We start from the raw sequence: 27417 nt of genomic DNA, 5'->3' as shown, positions 1-27417 counted from the left end.
AATAAATATCATGATGTACAGATCATCTCCAGATTCACGTGTCCCACCATGTTGTGGCTGGCAATCAAAAATCTCCTGTTGATCCTGCACCATATCAGCCAACCCTGCACAGAAGTCTTACACAGTGTGGGGTGCTTCAAGCAAGCAAAGGAATTATGCTGTGACTCAGTTATTTGGGGAATAAAGTTCAGCTGCCCAAACACAGCCTCTGGAGTCACTATGGGCACTGTGGTTTATCGTGCTGCTGCTCTAGAACAGTGCAGTTCTGCCAGTCAGACTTGGTGCAACACATGTTCCTGCCTGTCGTAACAGTCTGTCCATGCTCTTACCTCACAGTCATTTAACCAAACCTGAATGCAATGAATTAAGAGGATGCACAGATACAGCTACCACAGCTCCAATGACTTGCAATAATTCATTAAGTAATGCTAAGTCTGACCATCCCCATCTCCTCCAACACAATGAAGTGGTTCAGCCCAAATGGCTGCAACTCCTCAGCCTCTGCATTGAGTCTGGCCCCATCCATTCTCCAGTTTGGCAGGCTGTGAGAAAAAAAAACTGTGTGTGACTGGGAAATTCATGGCTATCACTTCAGAGACTGTCTATGTAGTAAGCTGGGACTGGTGTGCTTTCTGCTACCAATGGACTAAAAATGGAGCACACAGCTGGCGTGTATTATTGCAGCTTGTTACAGCCAAAAGCTTTGCTTTTTCTCTTCCATCTAGTCCCCTTGTTTGTTTCAGCCACCTTTTATGTCTCATTCATCGAGAAAAAGGCATCTCAGAGTAGGCACAACCATTTACTTTGTCTTTGTACAATTGTCATGACTGCAGATGAGGTGTCTGAACACCAACTCTCTTTATATATCAGTTATTATTGGTGGTTCCTCCAGGCACTGTCCAACCACAAGTCTATATATATTAATGCACACTGAGCAAAGTTTTAGGACTGGAAAAAGGACTTTAAACACCAGTTCTCCTTTTTTTTTTTCTGTAGTTGTTCTACCTAATCTGTCCTCCTTTGCTCTGAAACATTTAAGATACAAGGCAGCTCCAGTGCTGGAGGGAGGGGGACCTATGTGAAGGGAACCCTCTCCTTACCTCACTCTCTTGCAGATGTTCAGGTTGAGCGTGAAACCCAGCAATGTTAGGAGGAATTGGGAAGCCAAAACCAATCCAAAAAGTAATAAAACCCACTGATTTTTCAGTTGTGAGACAGCAATCACAGTAAAATACTGGCTTCGCTTGGCAGAAGCTTTTCCCCTAGTGTGCCTGCATTACAAGCAAATGGTTGGTAATGATTTGTGTGCATGCAACACTTCTAAGTAATTAAAACAAACCTCTTTCTGCTGCAGAATGCATATGTGCCAACAAACTAACCCAACCAGGCCAACTTTGTCTAGGCTCAGTAAATTCACTGCAGTGAATATTCCCTTGGAATGGCCAATTGCAAGGCAACAGTTCTAGGAAGCCAGATGGACATCCACTTCTTTGAAGACAAGTAACTCTCCTGCTGAGATAGCACTGCGTGTTGCCTACCCTAGCTTGAGTGCTTGAAATATGCCACATACTATTAAGTTTTATACAAAGTTTATACATCAATTATTGTTTCCAGGGGAAAAGAAAACTGTGGCATGAGTTGATGTGACAGCAGAACTTCATACATCGCTATTCAACCTCTTTCTCTCTGAAATGACAAAATCTCAAAATCCTCTCCACTGACAGAAACACTGACATAATTGAGACACCGCTTACAATGATCAGAACATGAAGTCTGTTATTTTTCACCTTCTTGGTGAGAGGAGCCCACTTCTACGATGATGGGTTGTATCACTTTAACTGGGACTATGTATAGCTTGTGACACGGTGAGGGCATCCATGGAAGACAACAGTAGATGTCTCCTTTGGTGACTTCTGCCAGCTCACACAGGAGGTAAACCACTGCTATTAGCATCTGTCTCGGGAGAGGGTAACAGCTGATATCGGTATTTCAGCCATTGCCTAGACATATAGGTAGTCCTTCCATTTGAGTAGTTTGGATGAGGTCAGTGTGGGAGATAGGATGACATAATATTTCCCAGGTGAGGAGTATGACCCCTCAAAGAAGTGAAAGGACAAAGGGTGTTCACGTGTGTGCTTGTGTGACAGGTATTTTGGAAGTAACTTTGAACTGTCTTTTTGGTCACAGCTAAGAAGAGAACCCTCACAGACAAACAACTCCCCACAGAAATTAAATAGAAAGCTTTCATCTGCATGGCATGGTAGCAACAATACAATGTTTAATGATCTTTGCTAAGAATCACTGTTTCTTTACATAAGAAAGAAGCGTTTTCCTTTTCCTCCGTATTTGCTATTGATCTTGCCCCTTTTCTTTTTGCCCAATTTGGCATGCATTTGAAATTCTTCATTCATGTGTCTCAGAAGCTTTGATGTCTGTATGGTTTTGAGGAAATTGCAAAATGCTGTTGTAAATGCATATTCTGTATTATGGTAATTGTCTATAATATACCAAAGGACAATATTAAAGGAAAATAGGCCGTGCACAGTTGCAGACTTGTGCAGAACTCATCAGTCAGATGAGCATTGCAAAAAAATTGTGGTATTATAGTAAATGTGATAGAGGACAGTTAGTTGGTCCAAAAATTAATTTCTTAAAACATGTGTATAAACATCTATTTCTCCTACCATCAAATGCAAGTAAAAATTAGGTAGCAACAGCTTTGTAACTTTAAGAAACATTGACAGAAAAATGAGAAGAGAGTGATTTTCTTAATCTCAGATGAAATGTTCCCCTTTCAACTCTTCCAACACACATCTCTAGCAGGCATTCTCTGATGAACCTGCTGTTATTGTCAACTCACTTCTACTGCCAAGGAAATCACTTGCAAAAGTAATTTAAATGCTGAATAGTTATCAAGGTTATTATAAAACTACAGGAATTAAGCTAAACCACTGTCCTTATTTTCCTCTCTGCAGCAGAATTTCTCACATCTCCCTCTATAGCTCCCCATTTATTCACACATTTTCTCTTAGATATAGCAAGATTCATTTCAGCTAACTACAGCCATCGAAAAACTAGGCTTGGCTTTCTAAGATTGCCCTTTAAGCTCATGCTATTTTCAACAGAGAAGGACTTAAAAAAAGAAACACACTTCAGAAGATAATTCATCCCCTGGTTTTATATGCTTCTGGTTTGGTGGGATGAATTGCCCTTTGAAATTGCCGATTCCTCTGCGTTGTCTACAAGGTGAACATAGAAGACTCTCTTAAACCATTTATCTACCTCTTAAATGGTTAAATGAATTCTAATCTCTGGCTTTCTCTCTATGCAGGTCCCAACACTATGTGCTGCTTGGCTTATTTCTCCATCTCTCCACCAATTATCTAACCACTTAGGAACTGATCTCCTGGGTAATCAGTTCCAGTCCTCAATCATCGCAGGAAGTCATGTCATATCACCCCAGTCATGCATTTATCAAACGCCCTCTTAAAAGTAGTTATATGATCTGTACCCACTACTCCAAGTGAACAGCTGATGTGCATTAATCTTCCTCCTCTCAGGCTTCTTCTAATTCCCTGCCTAACCATATTTATGATCAGTTTATACTCCATTTGTCCTTTAGCTTCTGTCTCTTCCTGGAATTTACCTGCTTGTAGACATTTATAAGCAATACTTACATCCTCTACTAGTTTTCATTTTGCTAGTCTGAAGAAAGCAAGCTTTTAATTCTTTCTTTTTTATTTTTTTAAGGTAGTTTCTCTATTCTTCCAGTGTAGTAACTCTGTTCTAATTTTAATACCTTTTGTGAATAATGTTGATGAGACGTGTACTTTGTATTCCAGGTTTATATATGGAGAAATCCCACCTAAAACATTCCAGTGTGCTTTCTCCTAACAGCCTTGCTCTGTTGGGTCACAGCCACTGTGAGCCACCTAATACGTCTGTATCTTTGCTCTATTTTTCTGCTGAGAAGACTTCATCTTACAACAGACCTTCAAAACTTCTAAACTTCCTCAAAATTTCATCCTATGGCAGTTTTTCCAGTTGCCGTGGCCAGAAATTCCTTTTGTATGTTAATCCAATACTTCTCTACCTTGATAATGAATCCCGAATTTATTGTCATCACTTACTTCTGTTGATATGGTCGTATTTTTGTGCCAATGTCCCTGGTGAAAAAAATAAATTACATGAGCTGCAAGAATTATGTTTGAATAACTAATAGATAAATTCATAGAAATGTTTTTGCAAAATTCTAAGTTGATGATATTCTGAATTTTTAGGATGGGAACTTTAATGTGGAGCCTATTAAATAACCACTTAAGAGGGTATCTGTTTTTTTTTAATGTCATAGTAGAGGAAAGAGTTCATATATACGACATACAAACTCTGATCTTTCCAGTGCGTGACACACCTCAATTCATTTAGTTGAGAAGAAAGTTTTTGTTGAAATGTTGCTGTGTTCTGGTGACTAGAACAAGACAAAATGAATACATTTTTCACTATTCACCTAAAAGAAGATTGGATATATATCTTTTGGAGGTGAATAATAATAGTCTGCCAACCTAGATCACACACTTGCCCTCATATTTCCCTTAATTTCACCAAAAGACTTCCTGAACAAAAAGAACTACCTTCACTTTATTTATTCATAATCCTTCTATTGTTTCTTTTTATCATCAATTAGTTGGCTCTGGATTCCACTCATTTTTGATATCTCTTGACCAATTTAAACTTCATAACTCTCTTATTAATTTTAAATTATAGGAACCATAGGAGCGTGTCCAGAGGAGAGCCATGAGGATGATCCGAGGGCTGGAGCACATCTCCTATGAGGAGAGGCTGAGAGAGCTGGGGCTGTTCAGCCTGGAGAAGAGAAGGCTCTGGGGAGATCTTATTGCGGCCTTCCAGTACCTAAAGGGGGCCTACAGGAGAGCTGGGGAAGGACTTTTTACTAGGGCATGTAGTGATAGGATGAGGGGGAATGTCTATAAACTGGAAGAGGGCAGGTTTAGATTAAGCATTAGGAAGAAGTTTTTCACTTTGAGGGTGGTAAGGCACTGGAACAGGCTGCCCAGAGAGGTTGTTGAGGCCCCATCCCTGGAGGTGTTCAACACCAGGTTGGACGGGGTTTTGAGCAACCTGGTCTAGTGGGACGTGTCCCTGTTCATGGCAGGGGGGTTGGAAGTCGATGATCTTCATGGTCCCTTCCAACCTAAACCATTCTATGATTCTAACCAAGCCAATCCATTCAGGTCTTTTCTATAGGAGAGCTAACTGCCTTCCTTTGCATTTTGAACAAATGTGGCTAAGTTCTTCCCTTCCAAAATATGCCATATAGGGAATCTAGTCTTGTAAACAACTTTATTTATCTGTCCCAGTTGGCCTACAGAAAATAAAGTATCACAGAATCACAGGATAATTTGGGTTGGAGAAGACCTCTGGAGGTCGCTAATCCAACCTCCTACTCAAAGGTAGTTAGACTAGACCAGTTTGTTCAGAGATGCAACCAGTTACATTTTGAATGTATCCAAGGACCTTTTACATGGCCATGGAACCTGTGAGATGCCCTATTCACTGGATCTCAAATGAAAGCATTCCCATTAGCTTAAAAAAGCCCTAGGGGGAAAAAAAAATAAAATAAAAAAAAAACCCCAAAAACAAACACCTGCCATAGACTCGTAGAAATTTAGAGAATGCTAAACAACAAAATTCCCTGTCTAGCTGTCTACCTGAATATCACAAATATATATGTACATATCACACACATCATGTACATATGTACACAAAAATTTAAGAGAGAATTCAGTGCTAAACATGAGTAAGAAAAAACTGAATCAGTGCTATTCTGCATCTAAAACATATTTTGCAAACTCCACTGAGTTTAAGCAGATCTGCCACAGAAACCACTTCCTAAATGTGCATGCACCAGAACTGTGAATCTCTCTCCCTTGTGCTGCATTAAGTATGGGGTTTTTTTATGATCTATCATTTTTTTAAGTCTTCATTTTACCTTTCATTAAACATCACAAAATGTGTCTCATCAGAAAGCATTGTTTTTTATGGCAACATTTCAAGCACAGTAACTGAGGAGACTTTATTCTGCATCTGAATATGATCTCCATTTTTCTTTTAATGAACTATTTTTATAGTGCAAGTGCATAAACAAATAAGAAAATGAGTAGGCAAAGATGCTTAAGGTGCTTTTATAGGAACAAGCTTAATTAATATCCAGCTTTCAAGAGAAGCAATTCGGAATCTGTGTAACTTTTATTTGCAAACATTAAGAAGAAGCTATAGGGCAATTAGCAAGACCTTGTTTCTGGAAAGCTAGTTTGAAGTCTATTGCATCAGTTTGAAATTGAGCCTTCCATCAAATACTGCTTCTATGCAGCTGTTCAAGGGAAAGTTCATCAAAGTTTTATTAGGGAGAGAAACGTGGCTACACAACTCAAGTGAGAAGACGAGTGGTTCACTAGACAGTTTTGGCTGACCCGTGGGAGTTATTAAACCATAGTAACTCTGAGTGTTGGACCTGGGACTTGAGTCTTACCCTTCCATTAGACAGTCATAAAATTAGCCAGTTTGCAACAACAGCAAAAAAGGAAAAAAAAAAAACCAAAACATAAAAACACCCAAACCCAAAAACCCAGCTACAAAATCTGTTTAGCTTAAAGCTGATAGTTCCATATCCCCCTCCTGTCTAGATGTACTGTCCTTTAAGCAAGTGTCTCGCCTTCCTCATATGGCACAGTAAGGAGGAGGAGGTCTACAGTTTCTACCATCATTATAATCTTGACTGAGACTGAGCGGAGTTCCACTGTGGCTAACAAAACCTGCTGTGGCTTTCTCCTACATATCCCAACCCAACTGTTTGTTAACAGTCCTACTGACCACATCTACCTCCCGTGTAATTTCTAGGCCAAAGAAACCAGTTGGGAAAAAAGGCATTTTGTAGTTTGTTTTGCAGAATTTCTCTGCTGACAGCATCTGATTCAACAGTAACACATTCCTCTCTCTTGATAAGAAGGGTTTCTTTGAGTAACTTTAAGTCCCATTTGTTTCATTACGCTGTGGTGCAGAAGACTCATTAGTACTCCAAAGAGCAGCTTTGACTGTGTTGTGGTCCTTAGCTTTTCTCTCCTAGCAGTGTTATTCATCATCAAGAACAGTCATTCCACTGAATTATTAGTTTCTGTTATATATAAGCTACTTCTGCTTGGCATCAATATATCTAATTTTTTTTCAATAACTAAAAATTTAACTGATCAAATGAAAACACTAAGCCATTTCAATTACCTGAAAAGAATAGCCAAAGATACGTCTAAAATCTGGGCTGTACCAATCAACTCATGATGCATGATGACTTCAAAGATATGACCGCATTAGCTTATATAGGAAGAAAATATTTTCAAGCTTAATTACTGATAGTTTTTAACAAACTTGGCAGCAAATCCAATTTTAACAATAGCTAACTGCACAGTCATTAATCCTGGAACTTAAGCCAAAAGTAGTCTTCCATACTGAGGACATCTGTGATTGTCTCCTTTGGAAATTGTTCTCTGTGCATCTTATATAAGTGTAGGAGAAATCTTCCAACTCTGATTCTTTTGTTTTATTTACAGCACATGAGAAAGCAGGCTTGGAAGCCTGTCAACTAAAGTTTAGAGGGAACAGAGAAGGGGAAAAAATACATTCTAAAAATAGTTATGATTAACTTGTTTCACTGAAAAAAGGAATAGAAAAAATAATAATCATTGTAGTCTTCATTTGCACATGTGTAAAAGAGAAGACAGAAACATGCAGAATGTAGTCAGACCAAAAAGCACCTAACAAACACTTGTTTATTGCTGGATGCTGAGGTTTGCTCAGAGCAGTGGGGGTCTCCATTCTCTGCTCATTGCAGTTAAAAGAAACCCTTTCCCAAAATCCTGCTCCTTCCCCAAAGTTACACAAATCCTTTTCCACTTCAAAGGAAACCGCCAGCTCACGCTTCCCTTGAACCCTGGTCCTTGCTTATGTATGTCTGTATATACTGATCTATTTGGATATTTTAGTTCTGAAAAAGGAAAGTTTCCTCTGATTTCACACTAGCTCACCTTGACCTCATCACGCTTCACCTAATGGTGAAGGAAAGGAATATTTTTAGGTACTGAGGAAACGAACAGTGAAAGAATATGCAAGATTTCCACACTATTCCTTCCTGAGTTAATGCCTAAATGCTTCTCCGAAGCATGCATAGATCAAGGTTTCCCACTTACACTTCTACTTTTATATCTTCTATTTACTACAATATATATAGTTATTGCCACTGAAAAAAGTGTGAGGCATCTAACTTCAAATGGTGCCCTTAAATGCTGCTGACAGTGTACTTTACTTGCAAAAACCACAAAGCGGAACAAATAAAAAGAGCTGTTGTAAGACTAGCTAAAGAGGTTCAGGTACTTGCCATAATCATTTTGCAGCTGGAGATAAGCCTGAAAGAACATTAAAGTTTCACAGGAGAGATGTGATGTGGAGTTGATCATGTCAAAAGGTTAAAAACGTTTTTTTTGCTTATGAGTCCGGAGAGTAGATTGTGAGATATGTATAAATCATTCATATACTATTAAAATAGAGCTCTGATTCACTTTTTGAGAATTTCAGCAGATTACCATACTGAGGTACATTTTCTGTCCAGCTTCCACTCTTCAGTTATCCATCTTCATTACTCTATTTCATCCTTTTCAATATGATCTCCACATCATTTTTGAAAGCTCAGCACTTTGCAACTTTCATTTTCTGGCACTATTATTTCTTTCTTCTTTTCAAATAACTGTCAAAACATACTTCACCTTTGAAAGCCTTTCCCTTTTTTGTGGCAAAACTTCAACACAAACTGGTTTTGGTAGAAGAGTGCAAAAGTACTGCAGAAATCAGATTATTTTAATAATTGAAAAATTATAAAATTCTTCTAACAAACATATGTTTGATGCTCCAGATTATTGCCGCTATGAAATTATAATGTCAAAAGCATTCATGTCATTTATCGACGAAAATTTAAAAAAATAGATTACATCATGGCAAGCATTAAAAAAAATGATAATTTGGGATATTAAAAAAATTTACTTTAGATTGAGATAAATTGGGAATTAGTAATTTTGAGAAGGTACCATTTGAAAGAAATTCAGAGCATGCTGTTGGAAAGTCAGGAACCTGGTTCTAATTCTGGTATTCTGGGAAACAGTTATTGGGAAATGTTGGATCTGTTCAGGCTAATTTTTATGTTATGTTAAGCCTAACTAAAGTCATCTGAATAACAACGCCCACATGTTTTATTGCTTTTGAACCTTGGGTCTTCATGCACATTCACTTGTAAAGTTTATACATTTCTGTGGTGTCACGTATTACAGTAATGAAAAATGCTAGTATTGTACACGGGCATAATATGAATGCAGAGAGAAATTCTATTCCTAAAGTGTCTGTCATTATTCATACTGAACATTGAAGTTATTTCTAGCATGGGTCAGGCCTACCTTTTTAAATATTTTACTGCATACGTTTGACTAAGTAAAATATTCATGAATATATTTCAGAATAATCGAATCTAATTTAGATTCTAATTTAGAGCTCTGCTATTCAACAGGTTGGACTCTTCATATTCTGCATAGTTGTGAATTGGAGAACTGTTTCCCGCTCCAGAAAACATTTCTGAATGTTAAATAGATTGTACTGAAGAAACACTACTGATTATTTTTGTATGAATGTATCTCAGGCATGCAAGCAGGATGCAAAAAAAACACCAGGCCACGTGAGCTAACACATATGATGAATAGTGATGATTTGAAGTGAACAGTTTGCAAACAGTGCACAGATTGAAAAGTTTTCATCAACAGTATTTAGCAAAACCTTATAAATAGCACAGATAGTCATGAAAGTCAGGAAACATTTATGAATTAAAATGAGACTTAAACACATGAAGGTTTCAGGCTGACATCTCCTCCTTAATTGGTTGTCCCTTTAATTGTGTTGGATCTCTGTTTCTCAAGATGTTGCTTCATGTAGCGATTAAATGTAATAAATTCATGCCAAAGGTGGAACATCTTTTTATGTATAATATGAGGGAAAGGAAAGTGATTGTACAATGGAGGATACCCCCTTGTCCAGTATCTAACACCACATTTCTTGTAATGGAAAGCACAAGGACTTTCTAAGCCCAAACAAAAGGAAACAAATCAGAGGAAGGATCAGTATGCACTACAGGCTTGTGTAGCCCGGCTTTTCTCAGACTACGTGAGCTTGGAGGCAATGTCAGGTGCCAGCCATGATAACATTGCTATGGGCAGCAATCCTGGTACATACAAGGCTCGTCTCATTTTAGGAATTGCTCCGTTGCTTGAAACAAAGCACTGAGACTGAAAAATCATAGAATCATAGAATGGTTAGAGTTGGAAGGGACCTTAAAGATCACCTAGTTCCAACCCCCCTGCCATGGGCAGGGACACCTCCCACTAGACCAGGTTGCTCCAAGCCCAGTCCAACCTGGCCTTGAACACCTCCAGGGATGGGGCAGCCACAGCTTCTCTGGGCAACCTGTTCCAGTGCCTCAACACCCTGACAGTAAAGAATTTCTTCCTAATATCTTATCTAAAGCTACCCTCTTTCTGTTTGAAAACATTACCTCTCATACAACTGTAATAAAGTGTCCCTCCCCATCTTTCCTTCAGGCCCCCTTTAGGTACTGAAAGGCCACAATAAGGTCTCTCAGGAGCCTTCTCTTCTCCTAGCTGAACAACCCCAGCTCTCTTAGTCTGTCTTCATAGGAGATGAAGCTAAGCAGCATCCTGAGATACCACAGGATGTAAGTGGTGATATCCCTTTCGCATTTAATTCTGCTGAATTCTCCCCCAGACTCAGTGCTGAGGAGGCAGGGTCAGGCCAACGCGCTGACTCTGCCACCACGGACATGCCGGGAAGCAATCAGGCACTGTCCGAAAGCTGCAACAAACAGCTCGTTTCAGCAATTTGCCAGCTTGACTTTCATTTCAAGGTGAAAGCAATGAATTGGGCTCTGTCAGCACTGACTTCACTTTGGTCTCAATGATGTGGGAACTGATGTGGCAATGGGAACACTTGCAGTAAAATTGGTTAAGCATTCAAGGACTTGTAAGGTTGTCAGGGCTTGCATCTAGAGCCCCAATTAGTCCTTACTGTAAAGCAGATCGGAAAATCCTCCATTTTTTACTTAGATTTTGATGATATCACAAAAAGTAAATGTGTACTCTCAATTGTGCCTACCTAAGCATTCGTTATGTTTCTTTTTTTTTTTTTTTCTGTTTTTTTTAAAGTCTGATTCATCTCTGAGACTGACACACTATTTGAGTTGGATGAAATGAAGGAGTTCCCCAGGAAGATACGAATAACCCCCCCCCGCCTCCTCTCATTGTACAACATCAGCATCTATTTCTGCTGTTCTTCACTCAAAATGATGCCAAGAAATGACAATTCAACCATCCATCCTCTCCAACGGGCATTTTGTAGAAATAGAAAATGGGGCTCTCCTGGAACATTACAGTAAAATAGATTGAATTGCCAATACGTATATCTGGCCTGGGAAGATCCTGTCAACCACAAGGAAACAGAATTTTTCAGCATTTTAGCCATCCTAATCTACCTCCCTACATTTCTGTTACATTTTCACCTGGATAAAATATTTGCTTATGCAATGTCTGCTATGTGAGGAAGAGATCAAAGAGCAAAGTCCCACCTCAATGTTACGTCTCCAATCCAACCAGCAGAAAAGTTTTTGACCTTACATGTGACGAACAGTACCTTATTGCTCATGAATTTCTTCACAAAGGCAGCACACCAACTCTAGAAAAGCTCAAAGTTGTAATCAATGTACGGAATTTGCCTCAGGCAGCAGCAGAAGTCAGTGTCAAAGGTGGGACAAGAGCAAGGAAGCATATCTGTGAAAAAGTCACTAGAATTTTTTTTAACACAAATTTGCCATAAAAATTGTCCAAGCACTTAACAGGAAACTTTGAATGGATTCACTTCTCTGCAGTCCAGGGCACAAACGGTACGCCAAGGTTGCCATAAAATAGCCTTAATGTATTCTATAGACCTGGTTGTGGTCGTCTCTCTCTGCATGCGAGTATGTTTATTTGCCTCAGGGTTTTTTATATTACTGTTGGCCTCATGTTCTTGAGGCTTCAAATCATTATTTATGAGACAATCTTCAATTTAAAATGAAAATTTGCAGAGCAAATCACACACTTGATGAGTACCTCCTGCTTCCAGAAACACCTTCAAAATATGTATATATATATATATATACACATTTCCAGGTGGTAGGAATTAACCTGGCCTCTGCTAAACTGGTTGATTTAAAATGCATAAAACATCACAGAAGCTCAGGAGAGAGAGAGCTAATGAATGTGGTGTTATATGCTCAGATTCCTTCCTCATCAATATTTATTTGCTTTTACCCCACCTTCTATGGCTAAAAGACTTTTAAAAGTCTTTCTTCATTTTAAAGATGACTCTGAACCAAACTCCTACTCCAAATGAGAGTCTACTCCTCTTTCCCCTGCATCTACCTCCAGAGTATAAACGTTGTTCACATCACTGCCCTCCATTGCATAGAGGCAACTCAGTGAAATGGCTGTTGGAGACCTTCGAGTAATACCAATTTAGGTCATACAGAGTGTCTCGAACAAATCAAATGGTCATTTATGGTGTCAAAGGATCCATTAGGAATTGTTTCTTTAATTTTGTTGCTATGGAAATACTTGAACTTCTCCCCCAAAATTAGCAGACTTCATACCATAATCATTTTTTGTATATGGAAGCTTCTGATGTTCAACACCAGCGAGCCGCAGAGACCTGTCCCCCTCCTATCCTCACCTACTTGGGGCATGGCCACATCTGTCTCTGTGTTTAGAAATAAGACATCCTTCAGGCTAAGAAGGTTGCACTGATGGAACTGCAATCAATGCTGCAATTGCTGATGCTGTTTCATGCTAGCCTAACCAAATTTTCCAATTTTGCCATTGCAAGCACCATAGCACTTGAAGTGAGAAGAGGTCCATGCATTTATGGTGATGTACATATCCCTGGAGACTGTATGGCAACTTGCAGTTCAATGATTGACATGATTGACTTATTTTTTCATGTCATTGCCATGGATTTTGGGGTCCAAGATGAAATTCCTTCCATAATTCCTTCCCATCAAGACAGCTCAAGTTAGAAGAGCAGTTCTTACATACTCTGTCCCATATGGGTTATGACACTTAGTGGACTGAAGCTTCAGTTACTTTCCCCACACACAGTTGCACAAGGGCTGGCATCTGTCAGCCTCAGTTCATGTGCCGAAGCCCCACCTATGGTCTTGGGCTTAATGCTTACCATGGGCCGAACCCAGGCTTTTAGATAAATCAAGCTGGTAGAAGGCGCTAAGCACAGGGGCTTAAGTGGGACCAAGACCACTTAAATCAGACCAGTGCCTCTCCAGACAGATGTTGAAAGGACAATGTATCATGTTTCCTGACCCAGTGTCTAGGGAGGACCTTAATACCCAGTGTCTTCATCTTCTTCTGGAAGCACACCAGGAACTTCCTAAGCTGAGAAAGTTGAAGCATAAGTCATGCCCCAAACAAGGTATCTTCCCCACCCAGTTCCAAGTAGCAATTAAATAACCCCTTTAGTCCATAAAACATGTTCCCCTTGTGTTTTGTTTATATTACACTCCAGGTTTTTTGCTGCTTATAGTTTCCGGACTGTAAAAAACTCTCTTGTCCTGGAAAAGTCTTCCCAGGCAGAGTGAAAGCTTAGATGGAAAACAGTTTTCAGATCTTTCCCCATTCAGTGATCTGGAGCATTCAGCAACGTGGAACGTTACAGTTTGTCACCATTATCAGAGGATTTATTAATTGACTTTTCTGACAAGGTTACCTAGTGGTTACAGCCACCTTGTAATGAAGGTGTCAGTTCTTACACAGTGGAGAGTAATGATAGACCCTTTTGAATGCCTGTTCCTGAATGAAGGACAGTTTGACAGACCTTCACTCCAAGTAGCTTCAGGTTTATGAAAGGAGAGGTCATCCAGAGTCTGTCAAGGAACCGGCTGAACTTAAAGCTCTGGGATGATGTCGCTGTGAATTAACCAAGTTGTCTCAAGCAAAAGCACAACATTTCCAGTGATATATATCATGGAGAAGGAAAAAGAGACATTTCAAGCCTAAAATAAACTGCAAAACTTTCCCTTGTTTCATAGGTAAGCTTTTTGGTTCCAAGATTTTCATCTTCTGTCCATCTTCAAAGGTTTAACAAAAAACTTAACAAAAAAAAAAGGGTAAGTTTCTCACTAAAAGATAAATTCTTTCCACTGTTAAAATATTAAATATGTAACTGATGACTGAAAAAAGACTCATTTCTCCCATAGCAGCTGCTGTACAGCAATCCCTTCAAATAGTTTGAAGTGCATCAAGGAAAAAAAATGAAAGAAAGGAAATTTAAACTACTTCAAGTGAAAAAGTCAAATGACTTCTTCTAGGAAAACTCCTCTTCAGAGGGAAGTCTTTGGTTTAACGAGTTGCTTGCTAGCACCAGCAAACTCTCTCAAGGGAAGAAAAAAATAAATCCACTTCGGGTTTTTAGGTCAAGAGATTTTTATTTTTTTTTAAATGATTCTTATGAGTTCTTTTGATGAAAACAAAGGAGCGAAGGGAAAAAAGTAAAAGAGAAGGCATGAAAACTTTGGTCTGATCCTCACTTGTGCACTCATGTCTCAGCTTAACCTGATACCTGACTGCCATGCCTTGATGCTAGTACTGCTGCTGGCTCCAGGCTGTTTGGTTCTGGGTAACTTCCCGAGCACATTGTGCCAGTTTTGTCCTTGAACTGGACTGCTTCCAAAACCAGATGAGACACAGCCTGGACAATGTCAGACAACTGTGAGCTGGAGCCCTTCTTCATGGATTTTCTTTCAAGCTACTAAGGCTGGTCAAACTTAGCTGCATTAACTCCTCTGTCTGGTTTGTTTCTTGAGTAGATCCAGAGACCCTGAGTGATGTTTTACTCTTTCAAGGAGAAGGAAATGCTGCCTTCGCTCCCAGATAGGGCTCACAAATCTTCAGGCAATATCTAAAAGCACAAGGATGCCAATTTGGGCTGAGTTCCTCACACACTTTTTGAAGGTCACAGTAGCACCTTGCTCTATCCATGGTCTCCAAGAACCCCACAAAAAAAACCCCAACTATTGCAGATATTCACATTGGGAGGGTTATACAGGACAAAAGGTCCTCAGAAGAGCTGCTGCCCCTGTCATTGCAATGCTGCAGCTTCAGGAGGAATTCACAAATGCCCTTCCTGATCAGAGCTGCTGTTGCAGGTTGGTATCCTCCAAACAGGACTTCCCTATCTAGAGTCTATGCATCTCACCCAGATCCTGGTTGCGTGCACCACTATCACTTTACAAGTGGAGAGAAGAGGCCAATGGGGCTGAGTGAGGAACCAAAGAGGGAAAAAAAACACCTTTCCTCTCATTGCTTCAGCTGCACGTGCAGCCTGCACTGCCACACTGCCTTTGACCACTGACCTTTGACCACTCTCTCTCCCGTCAGTCTCTATAACCTGCTCTGTAACTTTTTTCCCCAAGAAAGCATCACTGGTGGTCTTCCCAGACAGGACATTTTACTGGTGCTTGAACAAGCAATAGGTGGTATTTTTATGAAACAGAGGTGGTGTGATGGAGGAAGAAAAAAAAAAAGCTGAGCCATTGATAAGAAAATATTCTTCTTCCAAAGGTGAAGCCTAGTGAGCAATCACCAGTAGGAGAGCTTTTCCTCCAGTATTCTGAAAAAGACGTGAATATGATACGCTGGAGTCTGCAGGTCCCTTCCCTCCACTTTGCATTTCCCTTCCAGCCCTGTAAAACAAGCCATTTATTCTCTGAGATCATCAAATTTTAATTCTTTTAATAATCAAATTACCAGCAAAACTAAATGTGACAGGTCCATTTCCAACCCCTTTAATGATCCTCCCATTTTGCCATCCACAGTTGCCTGCCTTCATCACTTTCTCCCTTGTGCCTTGGCTCTGACACCTACGAGCCCCAAAGGCTTTATTTATGTTAATTAACAAGGAAGTTTCCTTCCAAGTGAATAGCCAGATTACCTGAGTCTTGATTTAATGGCAGAGTCAGCTTTATATACTGTGATTTACTGTTAAAAAATATGAACCAAGAGAAAACTGCCTTTCTGAAGTGCTTGAGCAGACAGCAGTACGTCTCCAAGTTGGGGTGTTTCAGCTCCGGCTGATGTCCCACACATGAAGCAAGTATGCAGTTGTGCAGTCACCCATTCACTTTTCCCATTTATTTGCAGATTTCCTCTGCAGCCCCGCACATGCCTGGTATGATGATTGCTCTCTTTGTGGCTTTGCTCATTCTTTATCTCCGGGCAGCAACTTAAGGATGTAGCTTGACCCAGAGACACTGTGCAAAATGAAGCTGTGCTGTGGGTGGTGCAGTGTGTTTGGAACAAAGGCAGAAGGAGAAGGCAGCTTGACAAAGTCACTTACGCTGGATTTTATAGAGGGAGATTTTACACATTTAGCAAAACTTGCCTCTCTCCTGGCCCAGGGTATTTACTGGAGAAGCGTGCTATTTGCGTGCATGCTTCAGAGGACTAGAGGTGGGGGGAGGATCTGAACAGTCAAATGGGAGGCTCAGAAGTAGGTTGAAAGCTGAAGATACATATTTAAGGTCTCCGCAAAGACTCAACATGCACAAATCCAGGCACTGCAATTAAGTCAGCATGCACAGTTACTCATCCATTAGTCACTCACTGGCTTCTCCAAATGCATCATGGCTGGAAGTCCCTCCATTCCCCTTGTGTAGGAAACTACCCATTACGGATGTACGTGCAACATTTTTCTGCTGCCTTCTACAGCTCAGCCATACGAAAGAACTCAGCTTGTCACCCTTTTTTACTAGGCGGGCCAACGAAGGTAGAGGTCTTTATTTGGCTGAACCTGTTTTTAGGACATGAGACACTTCTTATTCTCTGACACATGTGCAACCCTGACATTTCCATCTCATTCCTCCATGTTCCCAGCATAGCCAGCTGCTAGCACGGAACAATCTCTCAGTGAATCGTCTGTAGAAACAGCATCAATTAACATCAACAATTGGAAGTAAAGGTCTAGCAAATTAGGTAGGAGCATTGTGAAGGTCAATGTTCGTGACAACACGTGTGTTCACTTCCCTCATCTTCCACCCGGGACCAAAGCTGTCTTGATGAACCTCCAGCACAGCATGAGAACTTGGTAGCATGGTTCTCTGGTAATGAACACTGGTCAGAGATCTGATACATTCATGACTGCTTTTCATGATGCTGTTACAGACAGTATCACTGTTCCCTTTTCCCTTGCTCCACTTGTATTCCTTCATATATATATATGGGAATTTCTATGAGGGGCAGTTTTGGAGACATCATTGGTGGTAGGGAGTACAGGGACCATTACAATGGAGACCCTAATAAGTAATTCCCAGAGGAAGAGGGCTGGAAGAATACCATGTGCACCCAGGAAATTCCAGCACACACATCTGCAATGTGTACCGGGAATGAGTGGAAAAGATAAAACATCAGAGATACGGTCTTCCTGAACATTGCTTGCTTGACTAACAGCTAACATTACCTTCATCCATAACATCTGCCTAGCAACAACAGAGCTTCCAGCTTCTCCTGATGGTAAATCTCAGCGGAAGCTATGCTTTTCTGGGTATCTCACAGAAAGGTCATTGCCAGTGGACACATAATGGGCATTGGCAATTCTGAACATTTTACCAACCTCTCTTAGAAGAGCTGCATAAGTCAAACAATGACCTGTTTAGCTGTGCTGTGCCCCTGAATGAGAAAAGCATCAACAAACTGGAGCATCAGTGCCTGGAATAACAGAATACCTTTTTAATGATTTATGATTCGAGCTAGCAAACTTGCTAGCCAGATGGATCTGCAACTGAACAAACCAAGGCTGACCTGAGGCTACAGAACCTATGTCAGCACACTGCAGAGGTTTTACTGGAGATTGATTGCGATATCTTATTGCGACATAATCACCTGGTTAATTTTTAAGACTTTTTTTTTTTTTTTTTAAATGATTATCACTTAATCCGGACACTCTCTGTTCACTTTCTCACCTGATGTTGATATACCAGCTTTCAGAGTTCAAATCTTCTAATAACTTGCTGCAAGATATTAGGCTTCATTATGTATTTTTGCTTCTGAGAACAGCAGGTAAAATTTGCAAAGTCATGGGAGACAGATAACAGACTGAAAAGACAAATGAGGAGCAAACTCCCTCTAGCCAACTAGAATTGTACCCACAGCTTAGAAGATATATCAGATGATTTCAAAGTTGCTATACCAACAGCTAATGGAGGAAGATCAATTTGTATTTACTTATTCAGAGTAGTTATATGTTAATAAAATATTAACTGGACTCTTTCTTGCAGAACATATTTCTAACAATTTTCTATATAGAAAGAAAGAAACAATTTTAAAAATATCCACTTTCAATTCTTTAACTTCCGAGACAGTATCTGAAGACAACCTGTTATAAAAGACATCCACTATCTAAGGTTGCATGTATGGGCGAAAGGGCTCATCTCCTTCCTTATCAGTGTGTTACCGGATAAATATGATGCTTTTTCAGTCGTGGCATCCTTCAAATAAATTATTTTATTTCAGCATTACTCTGTTTACTCTCTTTATAAATTATATACTTTCATGTCTATGTAATGAAAATTTCAGGTGAGCAAGTATCGAATGATGAATACAATACATTTGTCTGACTTTCTGGGCAAACTTTCTGCTTTATTCACAAATCCTATTTTGCTTTCACAAATATTGTCATCAAAATGAAGCCCCTTTTAATCATTACTCTCAAATAGTGTTCATAATAAGACCATGCTTTCAGGTCAACTGAGATCTACTGGAAAACTTGCAATCCGTTCTGCTGCCAGATTCAGGATACAGAATCCCAGATACTCCTTCCATCTGGTAAAATAGAAACAAATAAATTAACTCCTTACTCTTCAAAAAAGGGCATCTGAAGACCTTCTACACAACAGTATACAGAGGAGGATGAAAGGACTGTTTGGCGCTTATAAATAGATGTGCAAGAACTGGTCAGGATTTTCTTAATGGTACGCTTTGCACGGTTACTATTCAATAAGGTTTCCCAGGTCTCAGTTGTGAGTCAATGAGTAAACACAAAGGTATCATATCAGGGCACAAGTGAGACAAAAGGGAAATATTACCAGATAATTAATTGCCTGGGGGGTAGGAAATTCACTGTAAATGTGTACAAAGCTGCAATTTACTGCTGTATCCAAGCTGATATTGCAAGATGCATCTCTTTCACACATTCCTTTGAGAAAAATTTATAAAAAACTAGTTTGCAAAAATACTAGCAAAAACAAAGCCAAGGGATCCTTCACACATTGTGAAGCATGATTTTTGTTTTACAGCCAGGCCCTCATTTGCCTCCTACCCTTCCCTCATCACAGCACGAGTTTCAAAGGGGTCTTTGAGACAACGTATGCTGCAAGAGAGGAACATGTATGATAACAACCAGCACCTCAACTGCCTCACTCCAGGTTTACGTTAATAGTTATGAGTTGGGAGATAAGCAGGTTTGCCATTCTTCCCTTTGAAAGGCTCCTTTTCATGTCAAAAGCAGAGCAGCTGGGTGCTACACTAGCAAGAATTTCACAAATCCATCAGTCACTACAGTCTTATGAGTGATGCTGTCCCACTTTTTCTCCCTGTCCATCCCTGTTTGATGTAGTTGGAATGGTTTTCTGGTAGTAGCATCGCAGAGTATTTGAGAGGGGCCCCAGTTCTTCCACAGGATCTCCAGAGATCTTCCCTTCCATGTCTAGCTTAGAGTCACCAGCAGCTCCTCCTGGAAATACACCCACGCGTCTTACCTCAGTAAAAGCTGTGGCATAACCTGATAGTTTGAAAGATCTTTTAATTGATCCCAGATACTCCTTGATTATCCAGTTTCCTGCTCAACACCATGACCGTGGTGTGTGCTCTGTCAGAATTCCCCTAATGAGATTTGTAAAGATTTGTTGGCCCCTGTGGCACTCACAGCTGAAGGTAAGTTTGGTCTGCAACAAAAGGCAATTAGTGAAGAGAGTTCCACCCAGGTTTACCATAGTTGGTTGGATAAGGAAAATAAAAATGCCTCTACAAAAGTGTTTCTAGTTTGTATTTCACTGGTTCATCACCTTAAACTTATTAAGGGGAGGTAGATTCTTATCTTACTTACACAAAAAATAACTGATGCAACACCACAGCCACCTGTGGAGTGGCTCATGCGCTGCCTGCGAGAGGAACCAGGCACGCAGAATCTGTTCCACCACAAACAGCTTAGACAGCAATACAGCAGAAATCCTTGAGACGCAGTAACACTGTATTTCTCAGATAAATGTTCCAAAAATCTCTTAAGACTATTTGCCTTCAACACACGATCCCTCCCACACCATTATTCTCAATGGTGAGAAGTTTGGAATAAGCATTTACTGGGTTTTTTTCCTGTTGGTGCTGGTTTTGTTTTATTTCCATACACCTTTGAAATTCTGGAACCTATGTTTATTCAGTAAATACATCTGGCTGACGCCAGAAATGGGATAACAGAGCTTTCTGGAGAAAGCCTATGACCATGTGGTATCCTAACAGTACACCCAAAATGCATAGGCCAAAATTCAGCTGTGGCTCCAGGGGCAGAAACAGCTTTCTGTAATGCTCTTCCTGCCTCTGTGTTACAACCACCTCTTGTGTCTTGACTTACATTTAATTTGGGATCTCCTGATGGTTCAACCATTGTGGTTGGTGGTTTTACAGCGCCCTTCCTGATAGTGCTCTGCTATGACTGGAGCACGTAAGGACTAAAGGACTAAGTCAGCATAAATATCCGCTCATTTCTTTTCTAAGGTATAATATACATATAGCATTTGTACAACTAATAGCAAAAGGAGCTCTAGACATGATGTTTCAGTGATATTTTAACCCAAATCTATAGAATAGTTTTGTGTGTTGCAGACCACTGAGTAAATGCTTTTGCTGGAGTGAAAACCAGAATGGAATATGTATCCCAAGCTCACAAGGGACAGAGATGAACATCCAACATCAAGCATCAAAGATTCATCCTAAGCTACACATGATTTATGAGGAATTTGAATTGACGCTTTTATAGCCTTTTACAAATTTTGAAAACCCATATTCCTGAAGGTTATATTTTTTTACTTACATGCTTTTGAGCTTTATGACCTGATAAGCAAGAGTTAGTATTGTATGAACTTTTAATTTGATATTGTTGTAATTGTAGTTTAAAATTATAAGCTCACCATAAACGAAAATAACATCCTCTGTTGGCTAGCTGGCACAGGATCAAAGCTAAAGACATTCCAGCCTGAGCCTTCAGAGATTCTCTTTTTTTTTTTTTCCTGCATGCTAAAAATCTTTATTCCCCTTTAAAATTTTAATATGCATTGGAAAGATTACATATGAGTTTTGATGTGCAACTGGGCAATACAGAGCACAAGCATTTTTTGCTTTTCTGACATAAAATAAGGTTGTGGTTCACTTCATATTTACTCCGTTTAGGAAGCACAACTAAGACACAGGACTAGCTGCCAGGGGGTAACCAACTCCCAAGGACAGGCACATATGCTTCTCATCTTCCTAATGGCAATAAACGGGTGTCAGTTTTTCCAGTTCTACCATCCTTGCCTGTTTCAAACTGTAACAGAAGACTGACTCACACAAAAGCAGAAGGAGGAGGATGCTTGTCCACTTACTGCTTGCATTGCCTTCTACCTCTTGTCCTTCAGGACCACTAGGGTGCTCCATTGACAGAATACTGCTTAGAACCAAGATGCCAATTTTTTAGAGAAGCACAGTCCAGATAAACACATGAGCATTATCTTTTTATTTTTCACTAGAACATGAGGTGTTGTAAAACTTAAACAGAGCTTCTATGAGGAATAACATGACTTATGTTGCTGACAACCTCAGTCTTGAAAGTGATATATTTGGAGCATTTTAAAGAACTTCCTTTTTTTTTACCCTCTCATGTAACCGATTCCAGGCCCTCATGCTACAGGACATGGCAGTTCTGCTTTACCTCTCCCTTTTCCCAGGATCCAGGTGGTTCTCTTCTGTACTTTCTTCACTCAACAATGGCTATCTTCAACAGAAACGCAGGTAAACAAATGCACATGTGTGCAAATCACTTAATTGCAATTCACACTATTTAAGGAAACAGGCAAATTAGGTAATCATAACTGTCCTTTCTAGCCTTAAAAATCATGAATGAAGAAGTTTGCGAACACCCAGTAAAATTCATAGTTGAGGCTGCTTTGGGGAGTCATAATACTTTACTTGCACTATTGGAATAAATACTAGGTGCCTAATATTTCAAATATTATTTTCTCCAGCTCAATACCAATCTTTTGCACCAGTAGAGATGGGTAGGAGTTGAACATATTTGTGGATAATGAGCTCTTCAATCATGTAGACAAAAGTTACAGACAAGCGTCTCTAGTTGGACAACCAAGCTAGACTGCAACCCACAATGTTAGTGCAGAAAGATTGGAATAGCAATTACAGAGGATTCTGCAGCACTTAATAGCCAAATCACAGGGAGCTGGAAACTATAACCTCTTGTTCTAACACAGACAAAATCAGGGAGGTCCCCAGGTATGTGCTGTGCAACAGGTCAGACTTTCTGACTACAGTGGTTCCTTTTGATGTTTTTGTCCTGGAATCTGTGAACATGTAGCTGATATTGTATCTCCCAGCACAATTTTAGCTCCTTGGACAAGTACAGTGCATGATTAAATCAGAAAATCCAGTTATACCACATGCAGCTGTGATACTGGAAGGGAAGAAAACTCAGCCTGTGAGATTAGAAGCATGGTAAGAGCTACCAGGAATATCAATAACTGGAATTTACTCTGAATCTTTCATTGATTATTTCAGAATTTGAATCACTTTTCCAAGAATACAAATGTGAATGGGGAAAAATTAAGTTAGGGCTCCTCTAGAAGCAGCATATTGTCCTGTTCTCTTTCCTTGGTAAATTGATCGGACTCTAATTTGCAGTTGCATATTTGAGATCCTTTTTTTGTCCTGAAAGATAAAGCAAATCTGAATTACTGTTTGACAGAATTGCTACAACTGCAGCATGAATTTGTCTTCTACTGAGTATGAAGGACTGAAAAAATGAGCTGCCATTTACAGGAAGGATGTTACTTTATTTTCAATGCAAGTCATTATAATTGGTTACACTATGTTGTTATTACTTCAACAACTACCCCCTGAAGCGTTAGAATTCCTTTTTTCATCCAGTTTGATTAATCTGTTGCAAGAGGAACTTCTAGGACACAGACTCATAGAATTAATAACTTTGATGTATCATGGGGAATGGTTTTAAACTGGAAGAGAGGAGATTTAGATTAGATATCAGGAAGAAATTTTTCACTATGAGGGTGGTAAGGTTGGCTAGAGAAGTTGTGGAAGTTCCATCCCTGAAGGTGTTGAAGGCCAGGCTGGATGGGGCTTTGAGCAACCTGTTCCAGTGGGAGGCGTCCCTGCCCATGGCAGGGGGTTTGGAACTAGATGATTTTTAAGGTCCCGTCCAACCTAAACCATTCTATGATTCTATAATTCTATGTTTAGAGGAATTGTTTTCACTGGTGGTGTTCTCCAAGCATTTCTAGACAGATATTAGCAACATGGTCCCATAAAGGACACAAAACTTCAAGTTGTATGAAGCTTCACCTCCACCTCAGGTACTCAGTCTCTCCAAATGAAAATAAAATTTCATGAGATCAATTCCAAGGTGGTCTCCATAATTAGATTAATTTGGGAGGAGAAATAAATGGCTCCTCTAACAAATGCTTCAAAACCACTATGGATGGAACATCTCTAAGCAGTGTACACTGTTGTCCACTCCAACACTGATAAGATTATCACCAAAAAACCTGCAATGTGCACTCTGACACAGTTTTTGTGGTTATGTAGAGCCAGTGGCTCATTAGATGCTCAGTTATTGGTTCTCTTTAACTCTGTTGTTTTGGGTTTTTTTTTTCAATCAGTGCAAAATACTTTTGAAAGAGGAAAAAATTCTCGTTAGTGACAACAACCAAAGCAGGACAAGTGGCCTTTTTTTTTGCTTTTTATCCTTCTTATCAGTGTAGGCTCCCCAAATAGCTTCCAGTTAGTTTCAAAATATTTGTGAATAAGTAACTATCCAAGAATCTACTTTTGCAATCTTTGGCTCCACAGAAAAATCAACTGTATCCTGATTTCAGTATTTTGTGGTTGAAGCTGGTAAGGTGTTATGGTTTGGGAAACTTCCAGATGACAATTTCCAGTGAGCAAGGAGTATCAACAAGTTCCTTTCCAAATGGCACATTTTATGATCTTTGGTTTCTGAATAGTTATAAAAGGCAGGAAGGAATTTTGCAGAACGAGAAAGATATCTCTATAAAATATTACTGGGTAGTTGATGTGCAAACCATTAATATAAAAGATTACAGTTATAGGAATGTAAAGCCTTTCAACTAGAATATGAATAATTGCCAGAGAGTAGGATAGAGTTACAGTAAACTTTCCATCATGAAAGAGAAGCTATTATAGGTAAAACGATACAGAATATTGTTTGGAATTACATTAAATTATACTGAAATCTTTAAATCACTTCCCTTTTACAATCACTTTGTATCTTCTACTTTCAAATATTTAATTTTTGAAAGTACAGATTTTTGGAAAAGAAGAGATTGCAAACTGAACAGGACTAAATTTTAGAAGGCATGATATGTATAAATATTTCATTTTAACTGGTGGCAGCTGATTAAGGAAGTGAAAGACTGATCAACTCTGTAGTGGAAATAAAGCAGTCATTGCATACACCTTAGCACCGTGGCAGGAGGAGGAACAAAGCAAAAGCATCGGAGTCCAAGGGGCCTCAAGTGGTCCCTGCTGTAAACATGCAGTTCACCAAGCTGTATGAAATGGGGAGCTATTCACTCCTCTCATAATAGCAAGAGTTAAGCAGACCGTAAGTGTGTTTATGTTTACAGAACTGCAACTTTGTCCTCCTGCAGAAATGATTGTTCAGGCTCCCCATTGAGCTGCCCTGCATCTGATCACGGTATTTTTTATTAGGACATTAACCTGCTGTTTCTACCATATCCATGCATGACTTGCTTCAGGGGTCAGGAAGGACCTGTTGTGAGCAAACCCTGGGAGCCCTCTTGTTCACACCAAGAGGGGGAGAGCCTGAAGGGCACCACGTAACCATCCTTCTTCAGCCTCCTTTAACCCAATGCACAAAACAAAGTTAGCAAACCTCCAGTCTAGACCCTACCGTGAAGCTTTCCTACGCAACAGACATTATAGATAAAGCCTGAACATTCAGGTAGGGGCCAGAACTGAAGTCACTGATAGCTTTTGTGTGGACCTGAGCTGCCTTTCAGTTAGGCCCTAATTGAAACATGAAATATTTAATCACAGTTCATTAAATGTCTTTGAACTGATATTTGTCAGGCATTCCAGTTTTCTGAATTTTCCACTTGTCATTGTTTAACAATTTTCATTTCTTTTTCGCCTGGTTGCCACAGAGAAAGGTAATAAATGACTAGCCCTGGAGCAGGATCCCATAGTACACTGCATGCTGGGACTTTGACAGTAAGTTTCTGCTCCAGGGATCATGGCAGACACAGTGAGCTGTAGAGCTTATTGATGGTGTGTCTCTGTCTCCCCTTATGTATTCCCTGTATAGAGTTATCGACAGATATTTGGCACCCACCACCACACCACCACCACCCCCCATCGCCTCGTTCTGTACTAACAGACAGGGCTTTCCATCCTCACAAAGATGTTTGTCATGCTTGGCACCTGCTCCATACTGCTGTGGACCAACCAGATTTACTCATTTTGGGATCTAATTAAGTCCCTTACTGCCTTATTGGATGAGTCATTTCTTTTTCAATGCCTTCTCCTAAGTTTCTTGCAGCTCCTTTTAACCTGGAGAGGAAAAAATAAAAAAGGAAAAAAAAAAAAAAAAAAGCATGGAAACCAAAGTCCTGGCATTCGGGTGCTTAAGCTTCATTTGAGCAAGTGTCTTGCAGTCTGACCTTGGGCTTACAGTAAGAAATCTGCCGTTCCCTCAGTCTTGTCCCCTGAACCAACAACGGAGGTGATCCCAAATCCCTTTTTAATGACTTTGAAGGCATGACCTAAAAGTCTGCTGAACTGGTAGGAAGGCTCAATTAGATTTTTCATTGTTTTGAATTGGGCCTAAAGGCAGCCCGGAACAGCTAGATGAAGATGAACTAAGAAAAAAAGCCCAAAGACCCGACTAAGAGAAAGGTAAAGGAGTTCCAGTATAATTCCCACTGAAATCTCAAATCAGTGTTGCTGTGAGAAAAATAAGATGCAACCTGACATCTCGGAACAGCCCACCTCTCCTTGTAATTGTCACATAGATGAGTTTTTGGCAATGGCCAACCATGTTGACTTGGTTTGAACCATGTGCAAAAAAAGCGTACAGAAGGACAAATTCTATACCATCCAGAATCACTGTGGTGTTTGCAGTACCTACTCACACTCTGTCATTTTTAATCCTGTTTCTTTCCCAGCTTTCAAGTCTAGAAATCTATCTCCAGCTTTTATGCATTTTCCTCAAAATGTATAATCTTATTTGAGCTTCTTTTTTTTATTATTTCATTGCACCTCTCCATATTGTATCATGAAGACCATCACTGCCCCTCTCTTAGAAAGTTACCTTAGGCAATGTTTTCCTAACCTCCTGACAGTAGCTTTTACTGTACCTGGACATTTCCATGTCAATCACATTTTTTTAGAATTTAAAATCATCTGCCCACTTGCCCCAGCAACGCTTTCACTCAGAGCCTTTCCTCCTTACTGTAATTTTAACTTCTGGAATACAATAGCTCTTTTCATTGCAGAAACCTGAACTCCCCTTCCATGTGTCCTGTGTGAGCTCTCATTTCAAACCTTAGCTACGAACACTTTCCACCACTACTCCAAATTGCTGTATCTTACTTCGCATTTTAATACCAATTGGCTTCCCTTAAACCAGTAGAGCATTATGGGATATCATTCGTATAAAAGACGATTGTTTCTTTAAAGTTATGCCAAATTTTTGTTTGGTTCAGGATGGGGGTATTTTGTGCCCAGGAGCTCATGATCTGAGGATGGATGTAGTTTAAAGGAGAGAAAAAGAACCAGGCACACAGCCAGTTTTCTTACTTTTGAGAGCAGGCAGCAGTACTGTATGCCAAGTTTTTGGACTAACTCCCCATCAAATATGAATAGGATCAGACTTTTCACT

Source organism: Charadrius vociferus, unplaced genomic scaffold, assembly GCF_000708025.1.
Source record: "Charadrius vociferus isolate BGI_N301 unplaced genomic scaffold, ASM70802v2 scaffold276, whole genome shotgun sequence".
In the NCBI taxonomy this organism is placed as follows: domain Eukaryota; kingdom Metazoa; phylum Chordata; class Aves; order Charadriiformes; family Charadriidae; genus Charadrius; species Charadrius vociferus.
This window is presented reverse-complemented; position numbering follows the sequence as displayed.